The sequence below is a fragment of the Stegodyphus dumicola genome, chromosome X1 (assembly GCF_044657685.1).
Source record: "Stegodyphus dumicola isolate Sdum_Otavi_A_Nest chromosome X1, ASM4465768v1".
Taxonomy (NCBI): Eukaryota; Metazoa; Arthropoda; class Arachnida; order Araneae; family Eresidae; genus Stegodyphus; species Stegodyphus dumicola.
In genome coordinates, this window is record NC_140780.1 from 243,252,778 (window position 1) to 243,278,728 (window position 25,951).

Genomic DNA, 25,951 nt, shown 5'->3' on the forward strand with positions numbered 1-25,951 from the left:
ACGAACAATTTTGTAAAGAAACCTTCTTTGAATTTTGTTTAGAAGTTTTACTTTCTTCTATAAAGAATCACCCCAAATACTTGATGTACACACTGGCCAATGAATTAGAAAAACGGCAGACCGTTCACCATTTGAAAAGGGCCTTATTCTTGGTGCCCGTTTAGGAGAGGCCTCGATTTTGAAGTCAGCAAATCTCACTATGTTCTCAAAAGCAGATATATCAAAGGTTTTCAAAAGTTGGAATCAGAACCCACAGTCCTTTCTCTAGAAGACGTAACTGCGGTTTGAGCACAGTTTTTCAAGATAGTGGTCGGCGTCGTCTACTGTACTTCAACAAAGGTTATTCCCAGCAGACTTCAGCTTGAACCATGCACAGAGAATTACAAAGCATAGGACTGCATAGTCGGATGCCTGTGAGAAGGCCACTCATTTTTGTCCAATGTGCAAGAATTTGTTCGCAGTGGTGTTGCAGGAAGGATGACACTGGACGTCTGAGGATTGGAAACAGGTAATGTGGTCGGATGAATCATGCTACACCTTATTTTACCCTAATGGAAGACGTCGAATTTGGTGAGAATCCCATGAAGCCATGAATCCATCTTGCTTTACTTGTACTGTGCAAGGGTCTGGTGCGAGTATCATTATACGAGGCATGTTCTTCTGGCATGGAAGTGGTTTTCTGGTGTTCCTCGAAGGTTAACAAACAGCCATGAAATACCTAGATAGATTGGCAGATCAAGTGTACCCTACAATGTTGCAATTTTAACCTAATGGCGACGGATACTTCATGGACGATAACACTATTATACATCGTGCCAGAAGTGTACAAAATTACAGCAGTATGACTAACAACACCTTCCCTGACCACGACGGAATCCGGGTCTTAACTCCATAGAAAATGTGTGGGATATGGTGGAAAGACTCATCCGACAGCACTCTCATCTTTCATCTAATTTACAAAATATAAAAAGCTGCGTACCCAGTGCATGGTATTCTCTGAATGTAAATGCACTCCAGGAATATATAGACTGGATGCCGAAACGAATCACAGCAGTCATCTGTGCAAAAGGTGGTCCAATAAAATATTTATCTTGGGTTTCTAATTCGTTGGCCAGTGTGTGTATTTATGTATAAAAAAATGAATATTTTTTGTTTGTTTGTCTTTTATACAAATCTACAGGTTAATTCCGAATTTTATGAATATTGCCTCACTCGACCTTCAAAGCAAGAGGAAGGTCAGTGTCTACATAAGATTTCTCAAAAACGAGCCCATGGGATCCGCATTCCTTATATACATATATTTTACGCTAATTTAACAAACGTTTGATTAAAAGTTCAGCGATTTAAAAAGCTTTGCGTTGTCACTCTGCAAAGCTTAGATGTTTCAGAGTTAATCAGAAAACTCGGCGATATAAAAGAAAATATGTCGTCATTTGGGAAAACTCAATTACAGTAATTTGTATCGAACGTTGTAGGGTTTATATTTATTTTAACTAACATTTATTTTAATTTTAAGATATCTTTCCTGTCAAGCCTTACTTTCCCCTGGAATTGCCAATGCCAGAGTATGTAAATTTTAGTAGAACGCGCAAAGTATTCAGATTTTAAGCAGAAGTAATTTGAGTTAAATAGAAGGGAAACGAGTTCGTAAGTGTGCTTTCTTGCTTCACGAGCGTGAAGGTGGCTAGGTAGAAATTGAAGAACCGCGCGTTTCGGCCTGTGTGCTTGCCTCGGCAGATAGTTGAATCTTTCAACTTAATATTTAGAAAGTTTGCTGAAATATCAGCTGTATCTTAGAACGCGGTGAGTTTAGTTACATTTAGAGAGCCTCGTAGGTAGTAACTTGTTGTTATTCATTTTTAGTTTCTTATTTTTATTTTACCGCCGGGTCGGCGTAGTTTGTGAGCGTCAAGTGCACGCATCTGTAACATCTAAAGTAGAATAAAAAGGGAGTTAAACCCTTCTTAAGAGTTTTGTGTACTTTCCAGTTCATAGCAGTCACTATTATTGTTGCGTGTAGGTTGGGGCCGCGCAAAACCACAACGTAATAAACAAACTGGGTTGTTTAAGAGAAAAATGTTGTCACTACCCAAATTAAAATACTTATTAGGTTAAAACTACCCAAATTACTACCCAAATTAAAATACTTATTAGGCCATTAGGTTAAAAGCATGTTATCGCTGAGCAGTGCGTAAAATATTTACCGTATTTATGCGAATCTAATGCGCCATCGAATCTAATGCGCATCCCCATTTTAAAACTTTAAATAATAAAAAAATTGTTTGTCGGCGAATGTAATGCGCATCAATGGTATGAGGAATTTATTGAATCTTATTTTATACAACAATGGATATGTATATTTATCAATGGATATGTATATCTATCAATCAATGGTATGAAAATTTTATTTAAATTTAGATACCATATTTTATACAACAATGGATTTATACATAAAGTAACAGAACATAGAATTAACCTATTAGTGGGCTATTGTTATGTGAAATAATCATTGTTAATTACCACTACCGTATATACGGTACATATCGTAAAGTATGAACATGAAATAAATGGTAACATTTCTATCTAGCTAACAGTTTCTACAATCAGTGATTAATAGTAAACGTCTTTATTCATTATTTTGATGATAACTTTTTTAGTCCCCTTCTCCGTAATGGTGTAGTTACGAGGCATATCAAACAACCAAATTGGCGTCTCGTCAGCGTTGCCAATTTGCCCCATTGAAAAATTCTTTTCCTTCCGAAGTGTGATCAGATATCGCTAAAATGCGTAGTTTTCCCTCAAAATCTGCAGGAAGCTTTTGGCATATTGTTGTACGCCGTCTTAGAAATAAGCCCATCCGCTTCATAAACCGATCCACCCATCGACGGCTAGCTTTAAACTCTCGTTTCGGTATTCCAAGAACTTCAGCCTCCTCTTTTGCTTTATTTCTTATAGTGTCGCTAGTCACAGGTTGTCCATTCTTCCTCCTTTCACGTACAAATTCCAAAACTTTTTCTTCAATTTTAGGGTGTCTTCCTTTGCGAGGGCCAGTGAATTTCTTTCTACTAGTTTTAGTTGCAAACAGTGCCAATATCTGTTGCCGCCACAAGCGAACATTGCTCTCAGCTACGTTTAACTCTCTCCCAGCCTTTCTATTGCCATTTCTTTCAGGATAAAGAATTACTTTACGTTTGAAAGTAGCGTCATATGACATTCTTCTCAGCTTGTTCTCCATTTCGTGACTACGTACTCTGCAGTTTGTATCCTCTATGCAGTAATGTGTCAACGATAAATGTAACGGTAAATGTAGTCGAGAAATACAGTAATCCATTGTTACAATTTAAATTCGGTTGACGTCATCGGCGAACTTTGCACTCGAATCTAATGCGCACCCCAATTTTGAGTACTACATTTGGCCAAAAACGATGCGCATTAGATTCGCGTAAATACGGTAATTTGCCACACATTAACATGCGTGTTATTACTAAGCACGCATTTTCTTTTCTTTTTAAAAGTGAATTTGTAATAAACGTGTAGAGACATTAGGTGTTTTTGGAAGCAGGCAAGATGGAAATTTAGCAACGCCTTCGCCAGGAATCGAAGCGCGAACCTCTGGAATACGCCCCCAGCGTGCAGACCACCACGCTACGAAGGCATGCCAAAAAGGCGGGAGAAATACCTTATATACTCCCCCTTTTAAAGGGCAACTGGTGTTTTTAGGGGAACCAATCGCCAAATCCTGGGTGAGGGGAATCATCATCCAACACCCTTTTAGTTCGGGCGCCACTGTAGAGACATTAGGTTATTTCGAAGCAGGAGAGATGAAAAATGAGCAACGCCTTCGCCGGGAATCGAACCTGGGACCTCTGGAATACGCGCCCAGCGTGCAGACCACTACACCACAAAGGCAAGCTTAGAAGGCGGAAGAAATACCTTATAAACGTCAGAAAGCATTACTTTCGCTATGAAATCAATTGCTCGATCTACACCTCAAGTAGGAAAGAAAAATGCACCATAAAGTTTAGCAACAAAGTAACGGGGAAGCAAGACTGGGAAACATTCGAGTGCGCACTGCTCAAGTCCGTTTGTGAGAAACAGACGAGCAACGGGAAGCAAAACTGTATCGAGTACGCACTGCTTAATCCAGATGAACACTGCACGTTGATTTAAATTTTGGTGCATTCAATTACGATGCGAATTAGGATTACAATCTTCATCCAAGTGTGGCCTCTGGAGAGATGAATAAATTATGCATGCATTACAGAGCCCTTAAATTTGAAAACGAAGGACCAAAAATGTGCTCCGCGGGTGGAAAAGTGAAATTATTATAATTAAATTCATCACGCGAACCATTATCAGTCTTGGCATCAGGTGACAAGCCAGTCGAAACATTTCTGGGCAAACATACGCAAATACAATTCACGTTTCTAAATGACACTGTGAGTGACATTTAAATTTGGAAAATCCATGCTTTTCACGATATCAGCCGTATGTGGTCTGCTCATCAGAAGACCCGATTTGTTCGTGTATAAACTAAATGGGAAAACAAAAAATTTTATGTATCCAAATGCATTTCAATAAACAGAATTAGAACCTGTCTTTCCCTTAAGTACCATTGCAACGCATGGCCAGGTAACAGCTAGTATAAAATATTCAGCACTATTCCTTGACTATATACACTCTTTTGATAAAAAATCGAAGCACAATGAAGGACGTGGTTGTATTTGATGAAACTAAATATGTGTATAGTTCATACACAGATAATAAAATTATTAAAAAATCAAGGTCATAGTACCTATTCACGGCTCACAATCACGCATAGAGTGTTAAAATTAGTAGTTGGTAGAACCGCCCCTGGAGGCAATGCATGCTTGAATTCGACGAGGCATGGAGTTGTAGAGGTTCCTAATGTCATCCTGCCAGCCATTTATCAGTTGTCGCTCCAGATCTGCGATATTTTATGAGGTACGAATCTGGCGGCCTACCATGTCCCAGACATGCTCGACTGGTGAAAAGTCTAGTGACCTTGCTGGCCAAGGAAGAACATCAACCGCACGGTGACAGTCCAGAGATATGCGAGCGGTATGTGGCCTGGCATTATTTTGTCGGAAAATGGCTCCAGGATGACGTGCCATGAAGGGTAATGCAACCGGCCGCAGAATGGTAGAGAAGAAGACTAAAGATAACCTGCTGTCACAAGAAATAGTGCCCTGCATCATCAAACCAGGGGTTATGGCTGAAAGCCTTTGTAAAGCAAAGGCTGTGGGACCGCTGGCCCCGTCCTCTCCAGACACGAACACGGTGGTCATCTGCTTCAAAAGTGAAGCAGGATTCATCGCTGAACACTATACGATGCCAGTCTGAAGGCAGCCATGATGATCGGCTGCGACACCACTCCAGACGACTCCGCCTATGTTGTGGGATCAAAAGCAAACGTCTTAAAGGCTTCTGTGAGCGTAACCCCACCTCAGACAAGCGCCGTGAGATGATGGACGGTACCACGGAAGGTATAAATGTGACTGTAGTGCGTTGAATTGTCGACAATGATACCGTTAGGGTTGTTCGGCCTGGCGAACAGTCATTCTATCTTTCCTCGCATTTGTGCTCCTTGGCCTTCCAGAGCCTTCATTTCGTAGGCAATTTTCTTGTAGCAACCATTGCTGCCAACATCTTTGCACAGCAGTGTCTGTACGCTGTAGGTGGCGGCCTGTTGCTCGGTATGGCCACCCAGCTTCACACAACCCTACAATGGGACCACGTTCGAAGTCATGTAGTTGTCTACAAGGTCTTCGATATCGTCGGAATGGCATCTTTAGTCACTTCTTTACGGAATTACAATGGCCAGCAACAAAAAAAGATAAATTTTTCGCCTCTGTTACTGGTTTTATACTTTGCGAATTACGCACTAGAAATGCGCGCTATGATCGCAATTCCTGTTCAATTGCCTTGAAACATTTGCATGTTCGATCAAAATACTGTTGCATACCAAATTTCGTCACGATCGCAAAAGTCCTTTTTGGTGCTTCGATTTTTTTGCAAAACAGTGTATATCTTAATGAAATATGTTTAGATTTCGCAAATTTTCTTATAGATTTTATAAATCCCTGAAAACACTTTATCGCAATTGTTTGAGAAATAGGAAATGCGATTCTTCCTTTGAAATTTTCTATCCAAGATAACGCCTAAATACTTCATTTGTATACCGTCTTTGATATGAACATTATCAAAATTATAAATTAATTCTGCAGTCAGTGTTCATTTTTATGTACTATCTTAACTTTTCTGTTGATCGGTTGAATTCCAATTTATAAAGTTTAAACCACAGAAAAGTATTATAAAATGTATCTCCAGACAAAGACAAGCATTACCAAAATTAGGTTACCATAGAAAAATAAAAGCAGATGTCTTCAAAAGTAATTTTGATTCTTTGATATCGTCTACTAGCTAATTTAACTACTTGGGCACGAAAGTAATTTCGATTTTACAGCATGGAGCATTATGACCAAATATCTTCAACGCGATGGAATGTTTTGCAGTAGAAATAATTAAACCGTGAAGTTAAAGAAGAATTTTTTTCTGAAATTTCTGGTTAAGAAACATCTTGCAAGCAGTTAAGAAATTTTGTAATTTACGGAAAAAAATTGAAGTCGGCTTCAGTTTTCTCTTTTAGGGTTAAAAAGATCAATATTGGAAGCAAAATATTTCTCTTCTATATTTATAGCACTGACTTTAATTTTCTATATTTATAGCAATGACTTTTATAACAAAAAATATCATTTTATGATCAGGCAGAGATTCATCGTCGGGATTTTATGAATTGTGTGTGTTCTGAAAGAGACTCTCTCAGACAATTATTACATCAATATATCTAGATCCATGTATATCATAAAAAAATAGGTACACAAAGAAAAAAAAAGGTTAACAAAGGAAAAAAAAAAAAAAAAAAGATTTCAAATGTTCAGAAATATGTACCTTAATATCTCCAGAGTCAGTGAAAAACATATATTTTATTTGTTTTTGAATCCGTACCCCAGATCAAACACTGCAAATTTTTTCTTGAAAAATCTTAAAAAATTTCCATTTTTTATATTTAGCGATGCTGATCTTAAAAAATTTCTATTTTTTAAGATCAGCATCGCTTTTCATACTGGGTTCAAAATGGTAGGAAAACAAAGCAAAGTGAAACTGCGCAAATGAAGCATCAACCGTAATAATTTTGCAGTTAATATTTTCTGAAGGGAAGCAGTGTAAATTAAAATTAATTGAGCGAATAATGATTGCTTCCTTGATAATTTTAGAAATCAAACTGAAGAAAATATTGTAGGTTCCGGGATATCCAGGAAGTGTTTCCTTTAAGCAATCAAACTCTTCAATAAAAACAACATAAATTTTAACATTCCCCAAAATAAGGAATTAATTGCTGTGTGCGAGATTTATATTTATACCAGTGTAATTAAAGGAAATTTAATTGCACGCAAAGAATGGAAAGAAATATAACCTATAATAACTTTATAATGTCATCATATTTTTAAAGACCTTATGAGTATTATAGCAGTTAGTAAAAGGCTTATGATTATCAGCAATACTTTTGCTAGCATTTTGAATTCTTTTTTATACTGTAAAGTTTCTAACTACTTTGTCTATGCTTAATTTAGTAGAAACCTTGCTGAAATATGTAGCGACTTATCAATGAGTCCAAGTGTGTAAATGAAAAGTCCAGAGAAGGATTAAACGCATTCTTTATTATCTCAAACTAAGAACACAGGTGGTCCTTTTCTCAGGCTTACGGAAAAACCTCCACTTTGGCATTAAATCAAGATAAGAAAATAAGAAACTAATCTAATGCTAAATTAAATTAAACTTATCCGAAGCTGTACAAACTTATCTAACGTAGTTAGCCCTTAAAAAAATTAACCGGCAAATATCAGCAGGCACGTACAATACTGTTTAAGTTAGTTTTAAACAACGAAGTAGCCTGACGGCAAACACGCCCCACTAAGGTCTACTAAGTTCTTCTGCTAAAGTTCCGTTCAGTTTGCCGTTGCGCCGCGTCTAGCTTGCAAAAGTACAATCTGTATATTCTGCTAAAGCGAAGTCTTCCTTTAAATACTCTTTTTCCCTCATTTACATGCATCGGCATACTAAAAACTTATTCCGGTAGGGAATAGTTGGTGGGAAACGAGAATAGACAGAAAAGCATGTTTAAAAATTAAAGTAACTGTTAGAAACTTAAAATAACCTCTCAACATCAGTCGCAATTAGCATAAATCTGAATATCCTGATAGCATTCTGAACTTTTATATTTACCAATAAACTTGAAGTACCTTAGAGAATTTCGAACTCAACCGTCTTGTAACTATATGACAAATATTTGTAACAACGATTTAAGATTACAAAATCTTCTACCTTGCCCGTTATCAATTTCAATCTTAAAAATGTCAGAAATTAGAATTTTGTTCAGAAAAGCCGAGTTCACTTCTTTCTCTAAATCTTCTATAAAAAAAATCTCACTTTTGTTTGATTCTCCACTTTTATTAATTCATCTATCTCAGGATTCAGTTTTTTTTTTTTTTTTTTTTTTTTTTTTTTTTTACGCATTTATTAGTTCGGCCTCACTGAAATTATTTGCAACAATTTTAAGGAATAATAAATTACTTCTACCTTTAGCAGAAGTAGAAGTTAAATTACGCTTACGCATTACAGCTTTTTGAAACAGTTTCTTATCTTCTCTTCAGGAGCGTTTTCCAGACAATTTTTCCCAGCGCATTTCATTCCTTTGACACCAGTTCTTCCTTTTCTTGGATCGACTTCATCTTTCTGATTCAAAAGCAGTATTAAATTTATTAGTTTTCTTTCAGATTCACTAACAAATGACGCCACACGCTCGGGAAAGATTTTTTTACAGCTACCGGCAAAAGCGTTTTGGTTTGTGACAGCAACCAAAACGCTTAAAACTTTCAAGAAGTTTAAAATTTGAAGCCTTAAAACTTTCAAAAAGATTTTATTCACTTTTGTTTCTTCCTGCGCCACATTTCTCAAACGCGTTGTAAAAAGCATCATCCTCAGCAACCGTAATGCCAGCAGCAGCGCTGGAGGTTAGGTTTTAGAAGTTATAAGGTATTTTCTCCCTCCTTTTCGCATGTCTTCGTGGTGCAATTGGAAGCCCACTCGATGCGTATTCGAAAGGTCTAGGGTTTGAGTCCCGGCAAGGTCACTACATATTTTTCATGTCTGCTGCTTCAAAATAATCTGATGACGCTACAAAGTAAAAAATTAACAAATACATAAAGACTACAACTATGTTAATAATTGAGTACTCTGAAGGTAGTGATTGATCATAACTCCATATGAAAATCATAAAAATACAAGAATTGCGTTAAATATAAGTGCAAGATTCAAAATTATAACAAGACTGCCCAGCCCAACATCAACTGCTGCCACCAGCCATCCCCACACTTGGCAAGCTAAGTTTTTATTCTTCACATTTTATAATGTTTTATATTTTTTTAAATTATGTCATTTTACATCCTGATATATGCTCCCTTTATCCCTCTGTATTTGTTAATAATGCATTACTTAATTAAGACACAATAACATGCCGAATAAATACTAATTCAGAAGTCAAACAACAAAAATCAGCGTTATATTTACAAAATTTTCACAGGACTAGTTTCGATGGTTTTACTGAACCACCACCCTCAGCTGCAAAACCGCAAATGAACAAGATAGGAAATAATGATTAGATAAGATAAGAAAGCCTGGACAAGAATAAGCAAGTGGCGCCATCTGTTGGTGAAACCAGAACTAAAACGTAATTTCTTTAAAAGCCGAAGGCAAATCTGGATTGGAATTAGGATCGTTAACCAGAACAGAAGGATTTTTATGAATGTGAAATGCCTCTAGAAAATCCAGTTCTCCAATGGAAGATGTTTTTTCAATAATTTTGGCAGCAGAAAAATTGAAAGTGTGATTTTCGGACCAACAATGTTGAGCATCAGAAGACTTCTGTGTTTCCTTTTTTCTAACATATGCCTCATGTTCCTTGACGCGAAATTTTATGGCTCTCCTAGTTTGGCCAATGTAAATTAAACCACACTGGCAAGGAATCCTATTAATACCACAGAAATTCATATCCGGAATGGGGTCCTTGAGTATGGAACTCGGAATTTTATTGATGGGAGAATAAACAACCCGAAAGTTAAATTTCTGCAAAATATGTGCAACTTTATAGCTAATTGATGGAAAGAAGGGAATGACAACAGAATTTTTATAATCTCCTAAAACAAGAGTGTGCCTTTTAGTGTGTTGAGATGAGAATTTTTTAACTGCTTGATTAATAATGTTGGGTGAAAAGCCCCTGTCAGGAGCAAACTTGAAGAGCACGGAAAACATACAAATAAAATGAAGCTAACTTTTGTTTAGTCGGATGACATGATTTAAAGTGTGGTGGAAGGCAAACCGATGAAGGTTTACGGTAAACCGTAGTACTGAAGTTGGATGTGTTACGTATGACCAGAATGTCGAGAAACGGAAGAGAATTGCAAGTCTCAAGTTCAAAAGTGAACTGAATAGCAGGATCAATAGAATTCACTGTTGAAAGATTTTTATTTAAATCATCTTTATTACCTTCAAACATGGTAAAAGTATCGTCTATGAAGTGGAACCATACCGGGAAGTTTAAAGTTTCAAACAATTTTGATTCATAATAATGCATGTAGATATCAGCCAAGATGGGACTGAGGGGGCTTCCCATGGCTAATCCCTCAGTTTGCTTGTAATATTTATTTTGGAAAACAAAATGTGTTTGTTTCAAACAGAGTTGAGTGAGAGAAATTAGCTCATCAATTTCGATGCAAGAGAAATGAAATTCGCGAAGTCTGGTTTCTAGACATCTTAATGCACCCTCCACTGGGACATTGGTGAATAATGATTTTACATCAAAAGAAACCATGTGTAAATTACTAGGAGAAATGTTTTTAACTTTTTTTACAAACTCTATTGAATTTTTTATGGTGTAAATGTTATTGTCTAATAGAGTTGAAAATCTAGAAACTAAATATTTAGCTAATGGATACGAGGCAGTACCTAAATTTGATACAATAGGGCGGAAAGGAATACCACTTTTATGAATTTTGGGAAGAGCATATACTAATCTGGCACAATTTGCCCCAAACAGGCTTAATTTTTGCACGTGGTGTGGCCGCCATTTTGTGATTGCATGAGTTTCGGTAAGTACTTTTTTGCAATTTTCAAGTTTTTATGTTTTGTAGATTTGTATATTGTGCTTTGCTTGTCTGATTTCATGTATTTTGCTTACAAATGTTTTGCTTTCTATTCATTTCAGTGAGGGATTTTTATGCTGTTTTGTGTGTGCTTTATTATTGCTTAGTTAATTTAGTTTGATTTTCTTCATTGTTTATCATGCCTTCATCCGTTAATCGTTTCACTAAATTACGCCTGAAACGGCAAAAATTCCTGAATCATCTTGACTTTTTACTTAAATGTAAATGTAAAAAATTGATCCCCAATTTTATTCAAATCAAATCTAATCAAAAACCTTCGAATCACCTTTCAAGAATTCTGTTAAATTGCAAGCTTGCCTTACTTCGGTCCGTCATAAGGGGTACACGTCAACAATTGTCCAAAATTGAACATGAACTCAATAAGCTTCATTTGGAACTCGCTAAATCATGTCCAAAATTCACTGCCCTTGAACAAAACTCTTGGTCTAGAACGGAGAATGCAGTTAACCGTCATAAAAACACCCTTGCAGTTAAATTTGAAAAACTTCTTTTACAGTCTTCCAGTTCAAGTAGTTCAAAACATCTTCCCATTGTAAACAGTAAGCCAATACTTAATATTTCTAATGTTACTCTTTCAGAAGAACAAGAGAGAATTCTAAAATATAATTTTAACTTTTCACAAACCTGTAAACCCTCAATTCCAAAGATTTTGGCTCCTATCGAAAAAGCTTTCAAGTGCAGTCAAGTTTCGGATTCACAGAAAGAAATAATTAGGCATCTTATCGCTCATAATGTGAAATTCAATAATAAACCTTTGAAACCTACATGCATTATTCTGAATCAAAATTGTTTGAAACTTTAAACTTCTCGGCATGGTTCCGCTACATAGACGATACTTTTACCCTGTTTGAAGGTAATAAAGATGATTTAAATAAAGTTCTTTCAACAATGAATTCTATTGATCCTGCTATTCAGTTCACTTTTGAACTTGAGACTTGCAATTCTCTTCCGTTTCTCGACATTCTGGTCATACGTAACACATCCAACTTCAGTACTACGGTTTACCGTAAACCTTCATCGGTTTGCCTTCCACCACACTTTAAATCATGTCATCCGACTAAACAAAAGTTAGCTTCATTTTATTTGTATGTTTTCCGTGCTCTTCAAGTTTGCTCCTGACAGGGGCTTTTCACCCAACATTATTAATCAAGCAGTTAAAAAATTCTCATCTCAACACACTAAAAGGCACACTCTTGTTTTAGGAGATTATAAAAATTCTGTTGTCATTCCCTTCTTTCCATCAATTAGCTATAAAGTTGCACATATTTTGCAGAAATTTAACTTTCGGGTTGTTTATTCTCCCATCAATAAAATTCCGAGTTCCATACTCAAGGACCCCATTCCGGATATGAATTTCTGTGGTATTAATAGGATTCCTTGCCAGTGTGGTTTAATTTACATTGGCCAAACTAAGAGAGCCATAAAATTTCGCGTCAAGGAACATGAGGCATATGTTAGAAAAAAGGAAACACAGAAGTCTTCTGTTGCTCAACATTGTTGGTCCGAAAATCACACTTTCAATTTTTCTGCTGCCAAAATTATTGAAAAAACATCTTCCATTGGAGAACTGGATTTTCTAGAGGCATTTCACATTCATAAAAATCCTTCTGTTCTGGTTAACGATCCTAATTCCAATCCAAATTTGCCTTCGGCTTTTAAAGAAATTACGTTTTAGTTCTGGTTTCACCAACAGATGGCGCCACTTGCTTATTCTTGTCCAGGCTTCCTTATCTAATCATTGTTTCCTAACTTGTTCATTTGCGGTTTTGCAGCTGAGGATGGTGGTTCGGTAAAACCATCGAAACTAGTCCTGTGAAAATTTTTAAATACAACGCTGATTTTTGTTGTTTGCCTTCTGAATTAGAATGCATTACTTATGTTAATAGTATTATTTAGCAACTTATGTATGGCAACAGTACTAGATATTCAAGTTATAGAACGATGTAACAACGCGAGGAGCGATATTGTTTTATAGCAGGTTTAAAAGAAATTATTTGAAACAGAATATAAAAATCCTGAATTTGTTCAAGATTTACTAGCAACTGCTATTTCGGATCGTAAATTGTTAGAGCAAAAGCAAATTGAAAAGAATAAGCTGGATTATAATCTTCAAAAAATGAGAATAGAGCGAGAACTTCAAAAAGCAAAAATGGATTATGAACTGGAATTGGCAAGAATCCAAGCACAGAATCAAAGTGAGTCATTTCCATCTACACTGGTGTGAAAAAATTAAGGACGAAGTCGAAAAATTAGCATATCAGCTGAACGAAGAGGCAGAGCGGACAGAAAGACCAATCAGGAGATTAAGTAAGGTGATGTACGGTAGCACATGCGCAGATATGCAGGTAGACGTAATGGTGGAGTGTCTGAGTAGTATAAAGCATGTTGTCGGTGTAAGATCAGTATTTCTGGCAAAGAGATTGCACGCCGTATAGCAGTTAAAATCACACCGAGTTGCTGCCTCAGCGAGAAATGGCGAATAATCAGTCTGTTAGATGACATCTGGATGCTTTTACCCGAGGTCGAATCATTGGGAAGTTGGACGAAGGCCGCAGTGTGACTGCAGAGTTCGGAATTGCTCACAACATCGTTTCACGACTTTGGAGACAATTTCAAACTACAGGAACAGTTATCCGGGGGTTTAGTAGTGGTCGTCCACGAGGAATCACACCCGCAGATGACCGGTATATTGCCTTACAGCCAGAAGAAACAGGCGGCAGACAGCGGGAGAAATCGCTAGACACACGACACAGGCGACTGGACGATCCAGTCAGAAGACTGCACGGTGATGGTCTGTTTGCACGACGCCCTGTACGGTGTGTACCTCTAACGACTGCCCATCGGAGAAAGCGTTCTCTGTGGTGCCGGGAACACCGGAATTGGAGAGACAATGAATGGGGACGAATACTCTTTACAGATGAGAGCAGATTCAGTCTGAGTAGCGATTCTCATCGCATACTCATCTGGAGAGAGCGGGGAAGCCGCAATCATCCCTTGAACATCATTGAAAGGGACAGGTATGGAGGTGGCGGTGTTCTCGTTTGGGGAGGCATCATGCTTGGTAGTCGTACAGACCTTCACATCTTCGACGCAGGTTCAGTCAACGGGACCCGTTATTGTAACGAGATTCTTCTTCCATATGTGCGTCTTTTTAGAGGCGCTGTGGGTCCGCAGTTGCTTTTCATGGACGAGAATGCACCATGTCATCGCACAGTAGCTGCCGACCAGCTCTTAGAGAGTGAGTGATTGGCCGGCACGATCTCCGGATCTCAATCCCATCGAGCATGTATGGGATTTTCTAGGCAGACGCTTGGCAGCTCTTACCTTACCACCAGTAACGATTCCGGAGCTTCGATTGGCGCTGCAAGACGAATGGGCAGCAATGCCTCAAACCCTAATTGACACCCTCATTCTCAGCATGGGCAGACGCTGTGAAACCTGCCTAGCAGTCAGGGGAGATCATATCCCCTATTAAAGACCGGATGTTTCTTGCTGGACACCCATTACAGGGTGGTGTGGTGTGGTGTGGTGTATTTAATTATGGCAAAGCTCACTAGGGCTATCTGCCTAAGGGAAGGGATGCCTTCGTGGAGGACTTTCTGAGGGAAACTGGCTCGTATACACGTTACACATGGGGAAAACTACGAAGACACCCATGCAGCCAGCCCGTTCGCGGGATTCGAACCTCGGACCGAACTACCAGTGTTCAGCGAATTTACCGCTCGGCCGCTGGTGGGCCCCCATCACAGGGATGTTTCGGCCTTCAGTCGCATTGCGCTCCATGCTACTTTTTCAATAAAGCTTCGTTTTATCCGTCTGATTTCTCTTTTAGTAAGTGTTGCTTACATTACTCATGTCCTTACGTATTGGGGATCTTACGGTGTTAAATGTGTTGATTTGGAAAGCTTTTGTACAAAGTTATATTGAAAAAAACCGTCTCGTCCTTAATTTTTGCACACCAGTGTATTTCTGTTTCTGATGTAAATAGGTCGAAACGAAAGTTTACTTTGCTTAGATTAGAATTTAGACAATTTGAGGATAATATTAAAGACTGACTTCCTCTTTGGAGTCAGTTTGAGCAAATTCATAAAGATAATGAATGATATTGACCCTGAGGACAAATTCCAGTATTTAATTCAAGCTACCGTGTCGAGTTCCTGCGCTAGAGAAGTGTTCGAGAGTTTTCCGCCTGTCAGTGCTAATTATGAAAGGGGCTGTGGAAAGTTTAAAATCCCGTTTTGGTAGGGAAGATATTTTAGTCGAAGTGTACGTTAGAGAGTTATTGAAATTAATCGTAACTGTTCAAACTAAGGAAACGTTTTCATTCACTTCTTTGTACAATAAACTTGAATCTTATTTACGTTCTTTGGAAAACATTAAATGTGACAACTGATAAATGTGCCTCTATATTATATCCAATGGTTGAGTCCTGCTTTCCAGCAGATTTTTTAAAAGCATAGAATCGTAGTAATTCTTCCGATTCTAAAACGGAAGCGAAGGATCGATTAAACAATTTAATGCAGTTTTTTGAGATCCGAAGTAAAGGTAGAGGAAAGAATATGCTTAGCTGTAGTTGGTTTTGGTTTAGGGAAGCATCAAGATAATAATAATAAGCCAGTAAAAAAGAAGCATTCTAGTGCAGAATGTTTACGTAGCAAGACACCGACATCTGCAGCGCTTATTAACAGCTGCTTCTGGTTCCAAGACTACGAAATCGTGCGTTTTCTGTGATGGTAAACATTTCAGTTCTGACTGTTCTTCCGCGCAAAAAAAATGAGTTTATTGGAGAAGCAAAAAATTTTAAAGGAAACGCTTTGCTGCTATGCTTGTTTATCACCAGGTCATACAGTAAAGAAATGTCGAGCTTGATTTGCTCTAAAAAGCATGTGCCTTTAATGTGTGATGTGCTTGATACACAAATCAAAACTGTCCACCCTAAAAACGAAGAAAAACCGATAGACGGCGAAGTTAACTTGTCCAATTTCAAAAGACATACTCCTAGAGGTTTTCTTCAAACTTTGATAGCGAACCTTATTTCTGCTGGTACACAGAAGAAGATTACTTTTAGATTCAGCTTCGCATAAATCATACATTTTAAAAACTGTAGCTGAAGAAATGAAATATTTCCCGGTTCGTCAGAAAAGTATGATACATTCTCTTTTCGGGGGTGTTTTGACAAATGAGTTGAAACATAATTGCTATAAAATAAAATTAAGAAGTTCGAATGAAAAGTTTACCTGCAATTTTGAAGTCCTAGATCAAGCTACAATTTGGGACAATGTTCGGCCTGTGTTTAAAGGCCCTTGGATTAGAGAGCTAGAAGAAAATGGCATAATTTTAACAGATGTCATTGTTAATTGCGAAACCATTCATATTCTCGTCGGAGGCGACATAATGGGAGTGTTGTTATGCTAAAATAGGAAAATTTTGTCTTCGGGTCTCGTTGTTGTAGAAACTAGTTTAGGATGGACATTAATGGGTAAGGTGCCAGTAGAAGAAGCTCTCGCCATTGCATTCCTAAACTTAGCAATGCAATGGCGGTGACATCAGTGTTTATAAATGAAACTGAAGTTTTAAGGTCTATGGAGATTGGATTTAATAGGAATAAATGACCCTGTAGAAAAGAAATCTAAACATGAGATTGATCTTCTGACCAAAGAACATTTTTTAGAAACCGTTACAGTAAATAATGATGGTCGGTATGAAATTTGCTTACCTTGGGCTGATGATAAATCACCTTTACCTGATAATTTTAGTTGAGCTAAAAAGAGGCGCGAGTACACCACTTCGAAACTTTTAGCAATGAATTCGTATCAACAACATGAAAATGTATTTTTAAGTTGCATTGATGAAGGTATAGAAAATATGCCCACTTCTGAAGTGAACTTTTATGGTAATTACTTACCTCATCGCCCTGTCCTAAAGGAAAGCAGCAGTACCACACTTATTAGTCCAGTGTTTGATACTTCAGCGAGGTTGACAAATCATCCTTCTCTGAACCAATGCTTCCGGTGCGGTCCTAATTTAATCGAACTTATTCCAGACGTCCTACTGCGATTCAGAGAGCGGCGATATGGAGTCATAGCGGACATTAGAAAAGCCTTTGAACAAATAAGTATTCAAAAAGAGGATAGAGACTTTCTGCGATTTTTATGGTGGGAAAACATGGAAGAGAAGAAGCTCAGAGATTTTCGACATGCCAGGCTTGTTTTCGGTGCAAAATGTAGCCCTTTCCTTCTGGCCTCAGTTATTAAGCACCACACTGAAAACATCGAAGATCTTGAAGCTGCTTTTAAAAAGAGACTGTTGCAAAGTTTCTATGTCTACAATGTCGTTACTAGTGTTGACACTAAACAACAGTTGGAAAAGTTGGTTTCCGATTCTAAGATATGATGTCCAAAGGCGGTTTTGACCTAAGAGGATGGGAATATTCTGATATAAACGATAAGAAAGAAATACAGGTATTAGGTCTGCTTTGGAATAAAGAACTGGATACTCTGAAAATCAATATGGGATGGTTGAATGACTTTAATTTGGAAAAGATAACCAAACGAAGCATGTTATCTGTGGTTCATAGGGTATTCGATCTTTTTGGTTTTTTTCTCCCCCGTTATGCTCTGTCCAAAAATAATGTTACAAAACGCATGGAAGAAAAGTTTCAGTTGGGACGAGGAGTTGATTGGCGAACTTCGTAAAGATTGCTTACAATGGCTTGAAGAATTGAAATGCTTACGTGAAATTGAAATTCTCAGATTTATTCAATTCGCTTCAGAAAATTTAAGTAAGTGCGCTCTTCACACTTCTGTTGATGGCAGCAAAGACGCTTATGCAGCGGTTACGTTTCTAAGGATTGAGAACAACGATCGAGTTGAACTGTTTCTTCTTGCTGCAAAATCTCTAGTTGCTCCTTTAAGAGGGGCCACTATCCCAAGAAAGGAGCTTTTGGCAGCCGTAATTGGTGCCAGACTGACAGATTCAGTAACTAAAGCCATCGGATGGGAAAGAGTTAACAAATATTACTGGAGTGATTCCACAACAGTGCTCGCATGGATTAAAAGAGATGAAAACTGGTCTATTTTCGTGCGAAACTGTGTTAAGGAGATCAGAGAACTCAGTAAACCTTCAGCTTGGAAGCACGTTCCTGGAGAAAGAAATCCTGCTTATCTGCCATCCAGAGGTTGCAAGGCGAAATATCTAATTACATCAAGATGGTGGGAGGGACCACACTGGATGAAAGATCGGACATAATTCCTTAATTACATGGATTTCTGTAACCACCATAGCTGGAATGAAGAAGAGATTGAAAGGGAGAAGTTGAAAACTACTAGCACGATGACAAATAATGAAACCGTTTGTGATAATTGGAACTACAGGCGTTTTTCTAATTATGAGAGAATCGTACGTATGGTCGCCTAGATTCTTCGTTTTAAGCATAATTGTACAAATACCGAAAGCAGGAGATACGGAGAATTGAATGCAATAGAATTTCGTGAAGCAGAGTTAAAGATATTACGTATGATTCAAAACGAATCCCTTGATTTGGAATATGATAGACTCAAAACACTTCAGGTATTTAAAGATGATCATGGAATCTATTGTGTAAAAACTAAGATTATTTACAGGAAGGATAGTGAAGATTTTCTGAAACCGGTTGTCCTTTCTTCAAAACACGAAGTTGTGAAACTACTTATTTTCTCTGTTCATGTGAAGAATTTTCACGCAGGTGGTCAGGATACTTTTGAATCTGCTTAGAGAAAAATATTGGATTCTTAACAGAAGAAACACTGTGAAAAACATTGTGGCTAATTGCACAATCTGTAAAAGATATAGTTAAAGGAACATGGAAACGATATGCACATCCCTTCCTGAAAATCGTGTTAAAGATGCTGCGGTATTTCAAATTGTAGGGGTTGACATGGCTGGTCCTCTGTTTCTAAAAGAAAGTAGAAAGAGTTGGGTGTTAATATTCACTCGCGCAGTGTACAGAGCGGTATATTTTGAGCTAATTACTGCCGCTTCCACAGACGCCTTTTTAATGGCATTTAGAAGATTTATAGCTCGCAGAGAAAGATGTACTATTGTATACTGTGACAATGGATCTAATTTTGTCGGAGCAGCCAATTCATTAAAACAACTAGATTGGAACTGTATACAGAAACATGGAGTCGTCAATTCGATTGACTGGAAGTTTAACCCACCGACTGATGGGGCGGTTGGTGGGAGCGACTAATGAGAATGTTGAAAGATCTCCTTAAAAAGAGTGTTAGGAAAGGCTCATCTAAATTATGAAGAAATGACAACTGCTCTGGCAGACTGTGAGAGCGTAATCAACTCAAGACTTCTGACTTATATCTCTGAAGGAGATGTGATAAAGCCCATTTCTCCATCGATGTTTCTTCAAGACATTCATGAATGCAGTGTTCCAGCTATTGATGCTAGAGCAAAATTCTTTGTCTAAAAGACTCAAATACAGACAAATCATGCTTAAAGAATTGAGGAACCGATTTCGGTCGGAATACTTAGGTGCTCTTATTCAACAAGGGAACAATAAAAAAAACTAAGACACCCAGTGGCTATGGATGATATTGTACTAGCTGATAACAAAAAGAGCATTAACTGGCCTTTAGGTCGTATTAGTGAGCTTGTTCCAGGTAAAGACGGTAATGTGCGGCTTGTGAAAGTGCAGACTTTACACCAAGAACTTCTTCGTCCTATTCAGAGAATATATCCTCTTGAGATAGCATCTCCTACTGACTGTCCTAAGCCTGTAGTTTGACCAAGTTCTCAAAGCGGCCTGTTAAACAGGATAATGGTGTGTTTGAGAACAAGAAAAATTTAGTAGGAATGGTAGAAAAATTAAGACTCCAGAGAAACTAGACTTATAATTTAAATAAGTGCTGTAGTGAAATACTTTTTTTATTGGTTGTTATTATTATTTCTTATTACTGGAGTGTATTCCTGTGTTTTATTTATTTAGTATCTTTAATGGTAATTTTATGTTTTGATTATGGTTTATAATCAAAAGGTGGGAGGATGTTAATAATGCATTACTTATTTTGTTAGTATAATTTAGGAACTTGTGTACGGCAACAGTACTAGATATTAAAGTTTGAGAACGATGTAACAACGCGAGTAGCGCCATTGTTTTCTTTCGTGATAATAAAGTTTGTTTTCGTTGAAACTGATTCTATTGTATAAATAATCACTGCAGTTATAGTGTTTTAATGATAGAGACTATTCTTAAATCTATGATGCGAGTCTTTAATTAAAGGCTACTTCGTGCTGAAGTGTGATTTTAAGTACTGAAAGCTGAAAAAGTCGGTGATACTTTTTTCTTGTAAGCTTTAACAGTATTGAAAATATCGTCCAGTAGATAACTTATAGCAAACTTTCCTTTCTACTTCTATTATACTTTATGATTGGCGTATTTTCTAATTGTGTAATATCCAAATGTTTCCTAAACAATGCTTTTCCCTTGCATATATATTTTTCATACTTTTATCGCTTACCACTTTAATAAACTCTGCTTCGCAACCGATATGTAAATGACGTTTTGCACTATTTTTGCAGTACGACTATAAAAATGCCTTGCCTAGAACCAATACGTGTACAGAAAAAGTGAAGCAGCTGGTTTGATGCCGGTGGTTTCTCACACGAAAAGCTTTAATGACTGAGTAGGTTTGGGGAATAAGAGAAAAAGGAAAACAGTAGTATCCATGTTTGTTAACGAAATCATTAGGCAGAAACGATATTAAGAATGAGCAGGCTGAGGTTCATGCAAACTGTATAAAACAGCGCATTTTATTTGAAAAACAGAGAATATTCGTACTCAACGTATATACAAAAATCCGGACATTGCAAACTGCCTCTTTAGCAAGGGAAAATGTGAATCCATTTGGCTCCCAAGTTAATTCTATCCACCTTTTTATATATATATATAAAAGCTAAGTATTTATTTTATTTATTAACTGATGGGAAAAAACAAAAACAAAATCGATTTTTCAGTCGTCCCAAAAGTTTTCATAACTTCAATACTTAGACCTTTTAAACAAAAAAGATTTGTTTCTCTACTAAAATGTATTCCTATGTTCAGAGATTTTAGCTCAAATAAAATTAATATAAAATAATTTTGTGTTAGTGAAAGCTTCTTAAGCATCTGGAATATAGAATATTCGATTTCATAAAAATCAAAACAAGACTTTACATTGCCTGTCAACATTATCCTAAAACTATGCTCTTGTCAAAAAAACCTCGCCTGATTTTAAAAGTTCAAGGGAAAAAAATCTGCCTTTGTATCAAAATGCCTTTAATTTGAAAGAAAATATAGTTACCACCTAAACCAGCGGTTCTCAACCTTCTGGCTAACGAGTACCATCTAAACAAGCGGTTGTCAACGTTTTGACTAACTCGTACCATCCAAACAAAAATTGAAAAACTTTAGTACCACCACTACATTTTACAATGATTATTTTTCAATTTTTCAACAGAAATATTAAAAAGAATATAGTATATATTTTGTCATTTGTACAACCTATTGGCTATTTCTATTAAATATGCACGCATAAAAATATTAGATAAAAAATTGGTTACCATTTTAATATCAAAATTTAAGTTATAGTACTTTAATTCAAAAATTTAGCGTGAGATTTGGGCCTGTTTAAGAGAAACCAGTTTCTTTATGTCTAGTCTTATATGTTTAGCTTCAACCGTAAATTAGGACCCACTTTTAATTTCATTCTGTATTTATTTTTCAATTAAAACATGGAAGAAAATCCTTGTTCACACAAATAGGTTGTGCAAAAAGCCAATAAAAATTTAATAGCTTTATTTGAAATGCCTTTAATTCTTTTTTTCGCTTTAGCCAAACGTTAACAAGTGTGTTATTTTGAAATCTTCAGTTAGAGTTCGATCGCAGGAAATTTCTATGAATTGTTCTTTTTCTTCACGAGATTTTTGAATTTAATAGCTAAAAGTACTTTGTTTCTTTTCGTACTACCGATTGAGAATCTCTGATCTAAACAAAAACTGAAAACCTTTAGTACCACCACTCTTGAACAAAGCTCAGATCGCATAAATTTACGAACGTTAGAGAAAAAAACTCAATCAGGATGTTGGAGTTTTAATTTTTGAATTTAGTTATTTAATTTTGAATTTAATTAGTTAAAAATACTTTACTTGTTTGCGTACCACCTATTTTTCTCTTGCGTACCACCGGGTGAGAGAGAACCCCTGTCCTAAACTATGCATATATATAGTTTAGGAGCTATCTATATTCTTGCTCCTTATGTGATCGATTTCTCTCATAAATATTGCAGTAAACCCTAACAATGAAGCTATCACTGTAAAACATTTTAAGCTGCAAAATTTCACGATTTTCCCAATGAACGCATCGTTAGTTTTTTTCTCCTCAGCAATAACATAACTATTCTACTTCAAATTTATTGAACTAATGTTTCGATGTTTTTGCATCGTCCATTTCATTTAATATTTTCTAACAACAAGTCAAATAAGCATTTCTATTTCATACAAGGAACTGAAAGCTAAGCATTTTAAAAGAATTTCTCTATTTTTACTCAGAACTACTTCCTTTTGGAAGAACGGATCCAGGTGACGAGATAATGTGCGCAATTCCGTTCCGCTTTACGATGAGCTTGCAGGGTTAAACTTCGTGCAACGAAAGAAAAGTCTACTGCTGGCATCTCATGGATCATTTCTGTTTTTGACAAACTTCTAAAGGAAAGGTAATTATTGCAGAATCTAGCTATTAAGTTACTTGTTTGTTTCTAATAGTTTGCTTTACATTGTCAATGTTTTGAATGTGTGCTATGTCTATGTATATATGTGTACACATACACACATACAAGATAGCACAAATGTTTTCATGCAAACATTGGCTTTTATTAAGACGTAGTTCTTGGTATGTATTTGAAGATATCACTTGCTGTGTTACTGAAATTTATTAGACGCCGCACTTTTAGGATTAGGACGCCGCACTTATGTGCCATAACCTCAGTGACAAGTAAACATAGAAACTCCAATTTGCAGAGTTGTACGGAGATTTTTGTGCCACTTTATGTATAATAAATATGAATAAATTATTTGAACTTTTCCTGTATGTTTAGAAAGGTAATATAACTACCCGGTTACATTTTCTTCAACAGCATCTTATATTTTAAAAAATGTTTAATCCTTCACAAAATTACAATACTCAGAGCATATGGTTCAAAATTCAAACTATTCAAATTTCAGTATTCAATATTTCAAACTGTTTTATTCGTTTATAGAACAGCATGCAGTTAGCATATATTTTATCTGCAAGTTGACTGATAAGCGAGTTAAAAGTCGTTTAGGCATGTTTCACTTAATCTGGAACGAAACATGCTCTAAACGTGGATCGGAGTAAAACAGTCTGTTGCTAAAGAAATTATTTTCTGGTAAGCAAGTGTTGAGAAGCTATTTTAAAACTAGGTTTCAAAATAATCATTTTACTAGAAGTTGATAATAATTAAATAGAAAGCAAGTGAAAAATATTGCAAAGAAAAAAATATTTCTGTAACAAAAGCTATATATTCTCTAGACAAGCGTAGAACTAAATGTGAATGTTTCTAAATTTAAGGGTTCATAAATTATGTGGGACACCACTTGTGCCGAAACTGAAGTTGCTTAAGATTTCCAAGCAAAATTTAATGTTATCGGGTCAAAAGAGCTGAGACAGGTATTTTTAGCCACAAACATATACTTTTATATGTCCCGAGGTTCTCAAAGGTTTTGTACATGGTGTATTAAGCAAGACGTATATATATATATATAGAGAGAGAGAGAGAGAGAAAAGAATGTATAATACTTTCAGAAGAATTTGTATCCTCTCTCTCATCTTCATAGTAACCGCAAAAGATCTAGATAAACAGAGTTTTGAGAACAAAAAAATGAAATTCAAAGGGCCCTAAGATGTTCTTGAAAATTCTATGTTTTAGGAATCGGACAGCTTGTACGATAAAATATTTCTATTTTAGCAAGATTCAGCTTCTTGTCACGCTATCAATCCATTACGATATGTCTCGCATAAATAAAAAATTTAAGTCATTAATTTTTTTCTTGTCCTCTAAAAATTCTGCAGATTAAAACTCTATTCCGAATTAAAGGGAAATTTAAACCTATTCGCCGCAAGAAGAAAAAGTAAACTTTTTGTTTAGTCTAAAGATCACACAAGCATATCTTCATTAAAAACTATGAATTGCTAAAAATTGTTTATATGCCTTTCAAAAAAACTATGTATTATAATGCTCTATAATCATCCTTTTACTCATGTCTTGACTTTGTATATATGCAGTGTTTTCACTTTAAAACAGGTACTAAAAAAAATCATTACATGGGTATTTTATTTCTATTTGACTTTTTTTTCAGTTCTGTTCACTGTTACATGAATTTCTGTACATTGTTTTAGGAGCAGAGTAGAGAGGGAGGGAGAGAAGAGAGCATTTAAGACAACTGCAACAAAGGACGGAATTTGAACAATTAAGTCAAATAACAAAAATACAAGGCTCAAATAATGATTTGGTCCCGTAACTGTTTTTAAATACGTCCACCATATTTTCGCGCTTTTCTAGAATTCTGAGCCAACTCAAAATTATTCTAACACTGTGAATGTTTTCTAGTTATATTTTTTATTTAATCTGTGACATTTTAAAGTATCTATTGATTTATCTAATCTTTTCTTACCTAATCTTTTTATTTATCCAATTTTTCTGGAAAAAAATCTACTGATTTCTTAAACATTTAGAGGGCCTACCAGCGGCCGAGCGGTAAAGTTGCTGAACACTGGTAGTTCGGTCCGAGGTTCGAATCCCGCGAACGGGCTGGCTGCATTGGTGTTTTCGTGGTTTTCCCCATGTGTAACGTGTATACGAGTCAGTTTCCCTTAGAAAGTCTTCCACGAAGGCATCCCCCCCTTAGGCAGATAGCCAGTGTGCTTTGCCATAATTAAATGCACCACCTTAAACATTTAGATGATAATATTTAAAACTTGGTAAAAATTACTATCTATAAGACAAGTTACAATAGCAAATTTGTAGATTTACTTTATTTTGCTAACAGTTATTTTTATTTTGGAACAAGCGTTTCCTTTACCTTTGTATTTTTCTACTTATGTTTTCCTATCAGAATGAGTTTCTAGTTTTACGTTTTATGCAAATAGTGTAGATACTAGTATTTAAGCTGAGGATCTGAAGTATTTCTACTTCAGTAGGAGAGCGTTTCTGCCTTTCGGCCAAAGTTGTTGCTATTAGTTAGTTTCTTATTCTACAGCGGTACTTACTATGTGCTTGTTAGCTTACGCCGGTGAATCTTAGCCTAAAGACCAACTACCCGAGCTTCGGCTGACATTTAGTATTAGTTAGCTTTATATTTTCTGTTTTGAGTTAAAGCCCAAGTGGAGACTCCTTGTATGCCCAAAAGGGACCAACTGTTAATCTATTTTGAGTTAGAATAAAAGGCTATTTTAACACTTATTTGGAGTTGCTATTTGCACAACAAGAACTCAGCAAATAGTCACCATACGGTTCTTCAGTATTCTAGCTTTCAAAGAACTTACAATTTTAGCTAAGATATTACAAGTTATTTAAAACGTTGCCCTTGATTATTTTAGTTTT

General features: G+C 36.4%; 1 protein-coding gene across 5 annotated transcripts in view; it reads left to right on the forward strand.

The window, feature by feature from the left end:
* The window catches only part of LOC146993457 (iripin-1-like), a 59,106-nt gene that overhangs the window by 10,022 nt on the left and 23,133 nt on the right, over positions 1–25,951 (forward strand). For all 5 annotated transcript variants that reach the window (XM_085807332.1, XM_085807330.1, XM_085807329.1 and 2 more), the window contains exon 2: positions 22,881–23,044. The gene's annotated coding sequence lies outside the window, so the exon portion shown is untranslated. The remainder of the gene's footprint in view (positions 1–22,880; positions 23,045–25,951) is intronic.